Consider the following 13,676-nt stretch of genomic DNA (forward strand, 5'->3'; position numbering starts at 1 on the left):
ATTTGGTGCATTCCAGTTACAGAATGAGTTTCATTGTGAAATGTAAGGACTAGAAAACCAGTTTTTTAATAACAGGAAGTTCGCATTCTTTGCTTTGTTTTGGATTTGTTGCTCTTCGAGCCATGTGCATATATTGTGATATGTGTCACATTTTGCACTGTTCTGCTGGCAGATGACATCATGCTGAGGACAAACAAATCGTAGGTAGGTGTGGGCATTGTCCCCAGGGATAGATGCATTACCTTTGTTGATCCACCGTATAGTCGTTGAGAAGGCACTGTAAGTGGTTCCCTGGTTCATCCTGGTGATCAGTTGCTTGACAGTTGTGTGCCTATTTACCTGTACACATCTCTGCAGCTGTCATTCACCCCTGCCTTCAGGTGTCTGCGTGATCAGGTAAGTGCACTGCCCTCTTCACCATGCCCACAACGCATGATGCTGCACCATGTCATGTGTCACTGCCGAGCATTGCTTGTCGACTAGCATGGGCAGGCGCGTGCATTATGCATCATATTGTTGAAGAAAATATATTGCACAGTGTATACATTACACAGAAAAGTTAATAAATTTTTAACATAGTTTATCTTCACTGATGCAGAAAATAAGTTCCATTCTCTATTTTACTCTCTTAGGGATCAATTTTTGTGTTCACTTTCTAAAGTAGCTCACGTTTTTCCCCAGTGATTAAGCTGTTTCTATACCAAATTTCATCAAAATCGGTTCTGCATTTGACAACATCAGTATGGAAAATATAGATTAAGCATATTGAGGGCTGTGTAAGCACAGTATTCTTTACATTGAATCGTATTACTTAGAACATGTCAATGAACAGAAGCATTTTCATGAACATGATAAAATTAAATGTCAGAGTAAATAGCTTTTTCAGGGAGTAAATACTTTTCCTTCATTCTCATTATAGTCAGATCAACAAGTATCTCTTACTACACACTGTCTAATATAGCTTTCATTCTTTTTCAGGGCTCAAGCTACCTCCACACAAAATTTCTTCAAAATCGATTTGGCGTTTTAGTAGTGAAAATGTAGCAATACTACTTTTGCATTTGTAATATTAGTACAGATATATTTGTATTTATTTTTGAAAACGTAGAAACATCTTTCATCTGTGAGAAAAAATAAACCTAATTTATTAAATGATAGCCATTCTTTTCATTTCTGCATCAATCCTATCACATTCTTCAAAATAATTATTGACAACAGGTGAATAGAGAATACTAGATTATACAGTGCACATGTACAGTCAAAACTGCACTTTAATTTCTACTCAAAGAGACACACTTACACCTTATTAACAGCAGTCTGATAGCACTGCTGGGTCCAGTTGTACCACATAACAGTACGTAGATACCTTTCTGCAAGGAGACACATTCACACTTCCCCATTAAAAGCATCTTTCCACTGTTGTTGTGCAGAATTTTATCGAAGGCAATGCGTAAATGCATATCCATTGCATGCATCTTTTCTACAAGAAGAAATACATTTACACTTCCTCATTCATTTCAGTCTGACAGCGTTGTTGAATTGAATTTTACCACAAAATTCTGGTCCACAAAGGTGCAGCTCACTGGCTTATGGTACCTAACATTGGGTTGAAACAATAATAGTCCTGTATTGGCAAAATTCGCTTTACAATGTCCACTAGTGTTGTGTTGTGTAACGCCAGGCACTCCTCAGTGGAGAGGTGAGGCTGCTCTATAGTCGAGTACGATCATTTTGGCCTGTGTTGGTGTGACCAATTTTCTTGTGAAAGGTAACAACGTGTTGCAGCTATTGGTAGCTTTATGTTAGTGAGATCAGAATGTGGGAGCTTTAAACATGTTGTAATCTATTCAGACTCAAGTGAGTAGCCAACTCACATAAATGATGCCATGGCAGCCACCACCTGATTGCACTAGGCTCCAAAGTGGGTTGGAGCTAAGGTGGTACTTGTTTGAAAAATAAATAAACATTTTCAGCCTATTCCAGCAGCAGTAACTGTTTAGTAAGACACCATTTTAAAGATCTGAGAGCCTAGCTTGGGGAAATCCAGTGGTGTTTTTATATTTAAACTTAAGTAAACTGCACTAGGTCAGCCATCTTGGATTTTTTGAATTTCCCACCAACTTAGGAGATGATTCTAAGCTTAGCACAACTGACCTCCTTCCTTTGTGATATCAGAGGAGTGGGGGGGGGGGATGCGGGGGCTATTCAGAAAGAAGTAGGGAACATCTCCCTCTGACGCTGCTAGGCGCGCGCCGATCGCATATATTTTGTAATGTGCGTGCTCGGCAGCTCAGTCAGCATCCATCCGTGACAGCGGGAACGTCTCTGCGCGTCTGTTTTTTCGGTATTCGAATTTGAAATGTGTGCTGCAATCGAAAATCCCGTCAGTTTTGAGGTGCGGTCTGTGACACGGTTATTGTTGGCAAAAACCTAAAAAGTCTAGAAATTTATGACGAACTCTGAGAAGCGTACGGAAACAATGTAATGAGTGAATGTTCTGCCCGGAAATGATGCATTCGGTTTAAAAATGGCCGAACCAACGTTCATGATGAAGAGAAGAGGGGACGACCGAGCATTGTGACTGACGATCTGGTCGCTAAAGTTGATGAAACGATTCGTGAAAATCGTCGCTTCACAATAACGGACCTTTTGCTTTCTTTTCCACAAGTTGCACAGACTTCGTTGTTTGAAATTGTCACTCAAAAGCTAGGCTACCACAAATTTTGTGCACGATGGGAACCCAAAATCCTTACAGAGCACAATAAACAACAGCGAATGGGGGCAACTTTGACATTTCTGGAGGCCTACCACAAACATGATGATTCATTACTGGATCGAATCGTATGGTGACGAGACTTGGGTGAAACACGTCAATTATGAGACAAAATTACAGTCCATGGAGTGGGGGCACACAAGGTCCCCCCCCCCCCTCCAAAAAAAAAACAAGAAAATGTTTGTAAACTTTGTCAGCAAGGAAGTTGATGGCGACATTGTGTTGGGATAGGCAAGATGTGCTTCTTATTGATTTTCTCGAACGTGGAGCAACCATAAATTTTGCCTGGTACCGTAAACTTTGCACAGCCTTAGAAAAGCAGTTCAAAACAAACGCCAAGGAAAGCTGACGTCCAACATTTTGTTTTTGCACGACAATGCCCTATCTGACACGGCAAGCCGCACCAAAGAACTCTTTAAGTCATTCAAATGGGAAATTTTCCCTCATCCTCCCTACAGCCCTGATGTTGCACCAAGTGACTTCCACTTGTTTCCCAAGATGAAGAACTGGCTTGCAATGCAGTGCTTTGATGACGACGCGGAACTCGGGGCGGGCGTGACTCACTGGCTCACGCAGCAAAATTTTACGATGAAGGTCTTTCAAAGCTTATCCATCGCTATGATATGTGCGTCAATGTTTTTGGTGAATATGTGGAAATGTAGTATGTCAGTCGCTCTTTCAGACGTATAAAATAAAATGTATTTCTTGTACTAAGTTTCTTTAATGCCAAAACGTTCCATACTTCCTGAATAGCCCTCATACAACAGAACAAGTGGATTAGGTCTGCCATTTTGAATTCTCTACTTCAACTATAATGGAACTGTCATCATTCAGAGTGTGCACAGGTCTGCCATTTGGATTTGACAGGTTGCTATCTTGAATTCCATACTTAGCACAAGTGATCTGGCAATCACATAGGCTGGCCTGAGGTCTATTATCTAGGATCCTTTACTTCTGCTATCTTAGACTGCTTTCCCTGCACAACTTAGTCAGAACTACAATCTAGGATTTGACAAGTGACCATTTTGGATTTCTGAATTTCCTCCCAATAGGGCAGTTGCCCATCTTGGATTTACCAAAAAAAAATGGTTCAAATGGCTCTGAGCACTATGGGACTCAACTTCTGAGGTCATCAGTCCCCTAGAACTTAGAACAACTTAAACCTAACTAACCTAAGGACATCACACACATCCATGCCCAAGGCAGGATTGGAACCTGCGACCGTAGCGGTTGAGCGGTCCAGACTGCAGCGCCTAGAACCTCTCGGCCACTCCAGCGGGCATGGATTTACCCTGTTTTATACTTATCATGAGTGGCCTGTGATGTCGGAGTGCTGTGTTCAGGTCTGCAATCTTGGATTCTGATCTGTTTTTATTTTGACATCATTTTATAAACTTCCAGCTGTATATGCACTGGGAAATTGGGCTGTCCACAATCTTGGATTGTGACATTATTGTGGTGAGGGATGGTCATTTAAAGTTGGTGATGTTACATGTGTCACTGGACAGTTTTCTGGGCAATTAGGTCGGTTATTGTAGTGCGAGCTGCCTATACACCTTGCCTCTGGGCCGGAACTGTTGCTTCTCCTCTACTGGCCTGAGAACCTAAGCTTGTCTGGTTAAATAAATCAATAAATAAATTTTAAAAAATAAATAAATGAGGGAAGCACGAATGCTGAAAGCTTTGACTGACTTATTTGCGAACATTACGGAAATTCTGAAATAGTTCACTTACTCCGCTAAACCTTGCATACAAAGTTTAAAGAACTAGTGTTAAGGAAGATAACGCGGAATTTACTACAGCTCCCTGTGTATATCTTGCGTCTTGACCACCAAGACATTTAGAGACGGAATAGACTACAAGAGGACCTGAATGCGAGCATATAGGAATCTGGCAATTATTTTTCTCACACTCAACAAGCGAATTAAACGGTACGAAATCCTAAAAGTAGAAAAAGGAAGATATGATTCAGCCACCTGCCGCTGACGACCTTATTAAAGACTGAGCACATGCTCGGATTGGTGAAGGAAAGAGAAGGAAATCGGCCGGGATCTTTATAAAAGAAACCATCCTGACATTTTCCTTAAGAGTTTCAGAGAAATCACGGAAAACCTAAATCTGGATGGCCTGTCGTTTAGTTCAACTGCCTTCCTTACGAATATGAGTAGTACGGCAAGAAAACCTAAAACGCGGTACAGTGCGAAGAAGCCTCTGTTATGCACTTCATAGTATTTTGCAGAGAGCATACCTGTACACGTAGAATCAGACAAGTCATAATTCCACTGGTAACGTTTAGCTAGCAAACTGTGGGTGTCCATTTTGTCGTTCAGGTATGCTATGTGACCGTAAGTACTCGAGTAGTAGCGGGGAAGACTGCAATAGATATGGGGCCGTCATTTGCCGTATGCAACTTAAGTTTAGCATCCACAGTCGCAAGACCTGCAAAACATCAGGACGAGGCTCTTTCATATCCGACCTCGTTGTATACCAATAGCCCAACAGTTCGCAGCAGTGGGTTTCAGCCATACTAGATATATCCTGGCCAGTGCAGACAAGTGGAAAGAAGACCAGGATTTAACAACCCGTCTAATAGGAAGCAACTAGAAGTGGATCTCAAGTCACACTTGGTAAAGGATTAGGAAGGAAATAGGTCGTTTCCTTTTGATAGTAAGTATCCTGAATGTCCTCTTAAGCAATTAGGCACGCCTTGGTAAACCTCAATCATTATAGCTGAAAAGGGATTTGAACTCCACTGCTTCCGAGTGCGAGTCCTTTGCGCCAACACGCATGGTGGCTCTACAATTGTATCTGTTGTGACTGAATAGGAAATCAGGAATTGAAGGAATGTCTTGTACCCATAAGTTATCAAACAGATCACATATTTCGATTTCAATGAATTATGGAGTGCTGAAAAAAGTTGTTCTGATAATTCGGTAATATTTTACCAGCATCCTTTCTTAGGAGCTTTAGCAACAGAGCGAAGTGGCTTAAGGTGTTTAAACCTTTGTTTTGTGTTCAGTGTTAACAGTATATAAATATTCATCTGAGCATCATTTTGGGGTTTCCCTAGCTACATTCAGACAAATATTGGTTTGCTTCTGGCAACAGCATTACGTCATGGCCTCCATCCTCCTCTAACGACATGAACGTTAACGAGAAATTAAAGCTATATGCTATTATTCCTTTCTCACTGTATCAGTATCCGTCCCCAACGTAATGGATGGTCATAATTTAGCATAAATTTTGTCTCCAGGTCCGATAGCAGAATCTTGGCGCAGATCATACTAACAAATCAGGCTTTAAATAAAACATCAACAAGCCACTTTTTGTTATTCTTTACTATTCGTTGTTACACTTTCGGATGCAAGTCCCTCTGGCTCATTTTCGAATGGAGATGCACGTCAGGGAGATTACAACTATTATATTCTAACTTGAACTGCTGAGAAACGGGAAGGTAAGCGTAAAATTTCAAAATATTGTAGGTATTTGTTTGAATTAAACCCGAATAGTAAAAAAACGCAAAAATATCGGGACTTTCCCCGAGGGGAAAAGTGTTTTGTGACACAGCTGTACGCACATTCGTCTCAGATGTCCATGCTGAGCGATGCAGCCTTCATGCAGACATCTCCCCCCCCCCCCCTTTTTCACACACACACACACATGCACATAGTGCGTTTTTTACAATTGATTTTTTTAAAAATTGCGTTACTGGTTGAATTAACCAATATGATATCTTTGTCACCTGATTGTTCATTGTTGGCGCAGACACCGTACAGATCACATCTTTTCACTAAGCACTGTGATCACGTTACAATGTAAGAAGAATTTTACAGGCTAAACCGGAACTGCCGCCTTCTCTGTACCATATAAAAATGCTTTCTGTAAGAATCCTATCCTCACTCTGAATTGAGACTCGTGGCTAATTGGTCACTGCTCCAGCGCCGCTGGTTCAGTTCTTTTTAATGGCTGCTAGGACTCAGATTCCACACACTGCCGGTTTCCCCACTTACGAGAAATTAGTTCCAATACGCTTAGTCGTGATTCTCTTTGAAAGTAATCACAAATGCAAACACCTCACTTTAATTTGTTCACATTAATATCATTAATGTTGAAGCTAGCCTTTTCTCCTTGTTCGCCTTCAAATAACTTGGTTTTCAAAAGGATTCACCATCGAGCGAACACGATTTTCTTCTTTTTCACTCAAAGACATTTCGGTCAAGTTCCGTCATCGTCAGTGAAACTTCACTGAAACAGATATGGGTGAAAAAGACGAAAACTCCGTTGGCTCACGGCAGAACTAATACAGACAGATTCTAATACAGACAACATATCTTACGTTTTTAGAGTAACATCATCAACAGATTTATTTCTCTACAATTATTTCATAGCTTTTGTGATATTTCGCAGTAACTCCTAGGCTGTATATAAATCTCAGAAATTTTGTTTGAGACAGTGTGCAAACTCATTAACGATTTTCCATTTAGCGTTCACTCTACAGTTCCGTGCTTCTGTAATTAATACATAAACAAACTTTAAAACGAAATTATTTAGGGGTAAATGTGTGACTTTTTTATCTACCGTGTGTGTGTGTGTGTGTGTGTGTGTGTGTGTGTGTGTGTGTGTGTGTGCGTCCGAGTTTTACGGCAGTTCTACGCGGGGCTTCCCAAATCCTTTCGGTCAAAATTATACAGACGGTAGATAATTTCAAATTGAATGTTTTGAGGCGAGATACCAGTGGTCGGAAATCAATTTTATCGATATATCGAATGAAACAATAAGTTTACGTCTACCAGTGACTTTATTTTCTCAACGCGTGGGTTTATCTAAATCAATATGGGACGTACGTGCTGTGTACTTTGAAGTAACCTGTGACTAACTTTTATAGAAGAACAAACCGTTATTTCATAAAATGATTCATAGCTTTGTGGAAGTCTTTGATTGGAAGGATGATGAAAAGTGTAAGTGTGAAAGTAAAATAAAAACAAAAATACTTCCAGTGGTCACAGGCTTCTTTCCCTGTCGTTGTAACACATAAACCATCACATTTTTCGAACACTAAGGAAACACAAATGGCATCTATAAACTAAATGCAAACAACATATGCGAAAGCAATACACTGTTTCATAGTGCAGTAGATAGACAAATGTAAATTAATGCATATGAATAGGAAAAATAATCCCGTAATGTTTGAATACTCCATTAGTAGTGTAGCGCTTGACACAGTCACGTCGATTAAATATTTGGGCGTAACATTGCAGAGCGATATGAAGTGGGACAAGCATGTAATGGCAGTTCTGGGGAAAGCGGATAGTCGTCTTCGGTTCATTGGTAGAATCTTGGGAAGATGTAGTCCATCTGTAAAGCAGACAGCTTATAAAACACTAATACGACCTATTCTTGAGTACTGCTCGAGCGTTTGAGATCTCTATCAGGTCGAATTGAGGAAGGACATAGAAGCAAATCAGAGGCGGGCTGCTAGATTTGTTACTGGTAGGTTTGATCATCACGCGAGTGTTACGGAAATGCTTCAGGAACTCGGATGTGAGTCTCTAGAGTAAAGGAGGTGTTTTTTTCGTGAATCACTACAGACGAAATTTAGAGAACCAGCATTTGAGGCTGACTGCAGTACAATTTTTCTGCTGCCAACTTATATTTCGCGGAAAGACCACAAAGATAAGATAAGAGAGGTTAGGGCTCGTACAGAGGCATATAGACAGTCATTTTTCCCTCGTTCTCTTTGGGAGTGGAACAGGGAGAGAAGATGCTAGTTGTGGTACGAGGTACCCTCCGCCACGCACCGATGGTGGATTGCGTAGTATGTATGTAGATGTAGAAGTGCCAAAGCTTTGTGGAGACCTCTGGTTGCGTAGGTAAATATGGTTTACATACCTTAATAATGCAAAGTTTACATAAATTAGTGCTTTGATATGTTAGAAACATGAAGTATAACAATCATGTTGTTAAAAGTGTCAAAATTTGTAAATAAACTTCAGTTTACTTATTTATTACTATGTTCCATTGGTTGTGTGTGTGTGTGTGTGTGTGTGTAACTGAAACATTACAGTGCTGTGTAGTAAGCGTGTTACATAGATGTAGAATGTATGAGGATGGGTAAATTTGTACTCTCAATGAGATTTTTGCGCAGCCCGTTGGAGAGCAGTAGGAATTTCGATGGAATGTGAACAAATCATGTTTGTTAGTGATCTGGTAGGGGGAGGTGAATGAACAGGACGTCGCACCAGTCTACGAAGTGACGCAGGAAACCCCCAAAAACAAGTCCTCTGCCTCTCTCGATCTGCTAACTGGATCTTCTCCACGCCGTGAGAGGAAAAACCAGACGGTCATAAAACCTGCTGCAGGACTTTCCGTTGGACGCAGTGCCGTTCTTATTCGGGTTGTATCATACTATATTCCATCTACTTGCAATCTGTTTTCTGCTTTTCCAGCCTTTTCAAGGGCAGCGGAAAACATTGTACCGTCGACAGCTTGAGAAATAAAATTTTAGAGTGCTATTACTAGGGATATTCCCATAATTAATTCATCATTTGGATGAAATGAAATTCTGGATACAAAAAAATTTCATATTAATTGCTTGTTTCCTTCACGACTATAATAACTAGCTCAAGGTAGGTTTTCTACAACTGGAGAACATGGGCTTAAATTCGAGGGGGACAGGCATTAAAAGAATAATTACAAATTTAGAAAATTAAATTACTACGAAGTAAAATCAAAACGGTATGTAAAGTACGGCGTCTATTCCAAAGTGCATCTCTTTCACATCTTTGAAATCAAAATATGCTACAGGACAACATTTAATACGGTGTTTCTCAACCCCGTGCGTTTTAGCACGATTGGATCCTCTTGGGCATATTGTGCACATGGTGGTTAAGACGTTTTTGCTCAAACCTGTCTCAATCTTCGGTCGCAGATCTCCTGAGGAAACTGTGTGAGGTGATTCCCTCTGACAACAAAACGCACGGTTCAGCTACTCCATGCTCAATCGGTTTCTTGTAAGCAGATAAAGCACGCAGTTCGTTTAGTTGATTCCAGCCTCCTCGTGAAGGATGTTCACGACCTGGGTGTGGCATGCGTTGAGCACTATCGTCTTGTAAGGCGAACCCATAACTGAAATGTTGACTGTGGAACTCGGTGATAGGCTGGAGAATGTTGGTATGATGTTACACCGCCCCTGGTCTGTAGTAAAGAGCAACGTTCAACATGTGTATGTGAAAACATCAAAACATGACTGACGCACCATCCTGCAGGCCGTGAGACTGCATACCTGTCACGTGTATTGGTGGGTGTCCGCCTTCATATTGTGTTACAACGATCATCAGACGTCAGACACATTCTATAATTGTCTATGAGCAGCAAAAGATACCATTTTTAATTTTATTTATCTATCAGGTTTCATGAGATCTTGCCAATAGACCTACCTGTTTATGGAACGAGTCAGTACACAGTTTACATAATACCGATTGGAAAATTTATATGCAATAGAATTAAACAATTAATAAAACATGATACAAACCGTGAATGAACAATGTCTGACAGAAGAGTAATCAACTGTTCTGAGGAATTCCTGTACAGAATAAAGGGAGAGTAGCACAAGGAAACATTATAACTTGGATACGAGTATCTTGGGTATACGACTTAATTTGTTCCGTTCTCCTGGCTTCCTACTGAAAATGAAACCTGCTGAGTACTGCACACCTTTCGCTGCAATCTTGAGGAAGGGTTATCCATGTGCATATTGTTTTCCATGTAGTATTCACTGAATGAATGTTGCAGTTTCTTCTAAATGGGTCCGTATTGTTCCACCCCATGACGGAATATATGTACAGGAATGGCAATACTTAGAACTACGAGGAAGCTTAAATAGTTACAACAACTTTGAGAACTCACTCTGCAGGTCAAATTGGCCACCCTCTACTGTGCTGAGAAGGGGACCGCGCCTGTTCGTCATCGACGATTTCGTCAAAATTTATGGTGTTTTCAGGGCTTTGCCGGAAATGAAAATGACAGAATTGGAAGTTACAGGTGGCAAAGGGTTTTTCAAAAATAGTATTTTTGGCGAAAGTAGGACTCGCCACGAGCCATCTACGATGATCAGCCAAAACATTATGAGCACGTACCTAATATGCAGTACGTCCACCTTTGGCACGGATAAAAGCGGTGACGCTTGTTGGTATGGAAGCAGCAAGGCCTTGTTGGGTCGCTGGCGGGAATTGCCACCACGTCTACACACACACGTTATCTAATTGACCTAAATGCTGGGGAGGGGGGCGATGACCTCGGACGCCACGTTCAATCACATCCCAGATGTGTTCGTTCGATTTTAGATTTGGCGAGATGGATGGCAGCATATCAATTGGAACTCGCCTCTGTTTTCCACGAAACACTCCATTGCACATGGCGCATTATATTGTCGAAAACTGCCACTGCCGTCGGTAAACATGATCATCATGAAGGGGTGTACGTGGTCTGCAACCAGTATACGATACCCCTTCGCCGTCACGGTGTCTTACACGAGCTCCACTGGGCTTATGGATGTCCACGCCAGATTTTCTCCGTCCCGCCGTACAGGCGTCAAGCGCTGTTCACCTGGAAGGCGACGGATTCGCGCCTTCCGATCGGATGATGAAGAAGGTATCGGGATTTTTCAGACGACGCAACGCTCTACCGCTGCTCCAACGTCCTGTGCCGATGGTCACTTGGCCATTCAGTCGTAGGTGCCGATGTCGTGGTGTTAGCATTGGCACATGCCATTTCATCGGCTACGGAGACCACTCATTAGTGTACGGTGCACTGTGTGTTCAGACACACTTGAACTCTGCCCAGCATTAAAGTCGGATATTAGTTTCGCCACATTTCGCTTCCACTCCTGTTTTATCAGTCTCCCCAGACTGAGACGTCAGACATACGTAATGAGGGGTGGCTACGCAAACTCACGACGTCTGGAAGTCGTTTCACCTCGGTTTCGCCATATGTTGAAGACACTCACTACATCACTTCTCGAACACCCGATAGGCCATGTAGTTTCCGAAATGCTCTTGCCGAGTTTCTGGGCCATCACGATCTGCCCTCGGTTAAACTCAGATATACCGCGCGCCTTCCCCATTGCACCATGGATGCGTCTGACTAACAGTCATTGCTCGCCAGGCGACGGTGCTATCGCCTGGACGGGCTTATGTAAGTAATAGGTACGTGGTCTTAGCGTTCTGGCTGACCAGTGTACGTTAGCGTGTTTTCCAGTTGGCGTTTGGCCTAGCGGAAGACTGCAGAACGGTAATCCAGGGGTTGTGGGGTCGAGTTTCCATGTGGAAACTTGTTATTTTCCATTTTTCCTTTACTTACTCCCCAAGGAAACGGAAAAAAATGTTTAGAATATTGTATTTTTTAATATTTTCATAAAAGGTATGAAAGGCAAGTGCAAAGGAGAATTGAGGATTGCAAATAAGATTCCAGGAAGTGATTGTAGAGCATATACGAGAACTCTGTGTATAAAATTTAGATACTTTTATGATTTTACAGTTGACAATGTACACGTGCTGGGGTGATATTCATCGGCATCTTGCATACGTTAGAAAAGCCGCATTTTTATAATTACATGGTTTTTTAAAGTTTCTACATAAAAAACAACCATGGTTTACATGCATTAAAGGATCTCATTGGACAGTTTGGGAGCAAACGCGTAATCAAGTACTTTACGGTTGAATCACAATTCCTCTTTGGAAAGTTATTTGGAGTCCCAAATCTTCCTTTGCCTTTCGTTTTCATGTCTTTTATGAGAATATCAATAAATACCACATACTGATTATTATCTCAGTTTATGTACGGTGAAAGTATCGTAAAAATAAAGAAAAGAAAAAAAGCATGATGCCGCAGACAGACTCGACCACAAGATCATCAGCTTATCGTTCTGTACTCTGTCCCACAGCGCCAACCGCTGCCTGGAAATTACGCTGACATAAATGGTTGCTGCCTCGCCCGACCCGCTCCACAAATCCTACATATCTCGAAACGCTTGACCATATGGGGCTCCCACTCCGTCCCTTTCAGTTCTGGTCAAAAGCCCTGCATGTAACATAGATCTGGACGGAATCAGCAATGACGACTGGGCGCGGTTCCCACGTACTAATGTTCTTGGTGAGTGTGCTGAGTTGACACCAAGTGTAACATCATGTGAGAGAATAGTGCATTCACAGTAAACAGATCTTCGGGTTTCAGTGTCAGAAACAGTGGAGATCGTTCTGATAGTGAAGATAGCGGCAACGAGTTTCTCCACAAGAGCTTGTCAGTTATATCTCCAAGAACGCCTTTTGTCTTCTCTCAGCCTAAGAATCTACTTCACATACTGCTTGACCACACTGAGACAACAAAATTTCGGTTTTACAAGAGTTCCGTGTCATAAATTGTATGAACCGCCTTTGGTTTTAATCAAGTGTTAATCTGTTCCGTGAAAGCCACACTCTGATCTTACTGACTACCCTGTAAGCTGCACTGTATTAGTCGCACGTCGTTTACAATAACACTTTTGTCATCTAAAAAGCGAAAACTTGTCGGTAGTCTGTCACATTTAGTGGCAGATTATTAACGTACATCAAGAAAAGCAGTGGATCTAAAACAGAACCCTGTGGCATCCTCACGTTACATGATCCCATTCTGGTTCAAAGCTCTTTCCCGTGTACACCGGAAAACGATATTTTCAGATACGAAGTGAACATTGTTGAAATTTTTCCCTAATCTCTAGCTCTTCCAACTTACATTAAACTATTGCGTGGTCCACATACTAAATGATTATGTTAAAAAAAACCTACTGACCTGAGCCCATTACTAAGCCCTGCTAGTGCCTCGGACATAAAAGAACAAATGGCATTTTCTGTGGATGTTCCTTTTCTCA

Source organism: Schistocerca gregaria, chromosome 1, assembly GCF_023897955.1.
Source record: "Schistocerca gregaria isolate iqSchGreg1 chromosome 1, iqSchGreg1.2, whole genome shotgun sequence".
NCBI classification, from domain to species: Eukaryota; Metazoa; Arthropoda; class Insecta; order Orthoptera; family Acrididae; genus Schistocerca; species Schistocerca gregaria.